This window comes from Sinocyclocheilus anshuiensis, unplaced genomic scaffold (genome assembly GCF_001515605.1).
Source record: "Sinocyclocheilus anshuiensis isolate Anshui unplaced genomic scaffold, SAMN03320099.WGS_v1.1 scaffold714, whole genome shotgun sequence".
Lineage (NCBI taxonomy): Eukaryota > Metazoa > Chordata > Actinopteri > Cypriniformes > Cyprinidae > Sinocyclocheilus > Sinocyclocheilus anshuiensis.
Window position 1 is genome coordinate 966,660 of NW_015546068.1, and position 1,540 is coordinate 968,199.

Genomic DNA, 1,540 nt, shown 5'->3' on the forward strand with positions numbered 1-1,540 from the left:
ATAATAATTTATAATAATATATAGGCTAACTGATATTGTAATATTACGCACACACACACACATATGTGTATATATATATATATATATATATATAATTTTATATATAACATTTTTATAACTTTATTGTTTTTATAATATAATTGGAATTCTGACCGTTTGTTTTGTCTAAAAAATGTGTATTTTAATATGTAAAGATAGATGCACAAATACATACAAATGTAAGAAATCTAACTGTAATAGTTATAATTTTTAATTATATATATATATATATATATATATGTATATATGTGTGTGTGTGTGTAAACATTTATTTATTTTGATTTAAATTTTTATAATTTTTTTCTTTCATCTTTCTCTCCTTGTGCATGCTTGTAGGAACTGAATAGAGGAGGGTGACATCCTGACATGGTTGTTGAAAAAGTAACTGGACAAATGTAGAAATTTCTACAAAGTGATTTCTCCACCCGTGTCTGCATGTGCCAGCAGCAGATGAGACTCAAGCACGTTGCTCAATTTAAGCTGTTGTCCTAAATCCACAAACTACTCAAAAACACAAAGTATATTTCTCAAGCTTTTTTGCGGTTCATCTTATTATGGTTCTGCCTCTGTTGTTACGCAGGTGATGCATGCGGTGGGGCTGCGTCGGCCCGCGGCCTGACCTCGATGCAGCTCCATGGATCAGCACCGCCCTAATAGCGGAGGCAGCGGCGCATGGCCTTTAAAAGCTCGTGTGGAGTAAAGTTCAGGTGTCAGTAGTTCAACTGATTTATAATGACGAGGCGCGTTTTGATTAAGTGCTGATGCCACCGGATTCCTCAGCGCTCGTTTGCCGAATCAAATCGTGTAGATCCAACAAACAAGACAAATGGCCGAATGAGCCGCGGTAACCTTTGTGTTTCCCTTTCAGGCTTCGTCCAGTCATGTGCCAGCGGAAGTGCAGCGCTCTCCGATTTCTTTTATTTATGGCTTTGCTCCTGGCATTATATACAGTTGCGGGTGCAGGGACTTTGGGCAGGAAGCAAATACAAATGAGCAGCGTGTTTTCATGCACGTGTGTGTTTTTTGCTCCAAGGACCTGTCACGGCAACAATAATCAGCCATTTTTTAAAGCCCGTTCTCCTCTAACTATCAGCCGTAGACGTGTCACCTGCCGCAGGTATCTGCGTTTCACCCTCCCGTTCGCTCTCTGCTGCCGTCAACGTTCAATTATTCTTCCCCTTCCTGTAGCACCTACAAAGGAAACATCACAGGCTCATTCGAGGGGGGAAATGGGTAAAAAACAGCAGTGACACCGATCGGTTGCCGGCAGTGTCATTTGTGAATAAACAGCGTGTCAGTCTGGCTGGCTTTTTTCCTCTGCTGGTTGCAGACAGGCCTGTCAGCCGCTGGAAGATCCTGACAGCTAGTGCTACAGCGCTAACCAGAGCACATTACACCACCGTTCACCTCCGAAATCATGAACCGGCCTCGGTTTGGTCAATGATGACCTGGTTGAGAGCGGGTCGGTTAACTGAAACTAAAATTTAAATCATAAAAAATA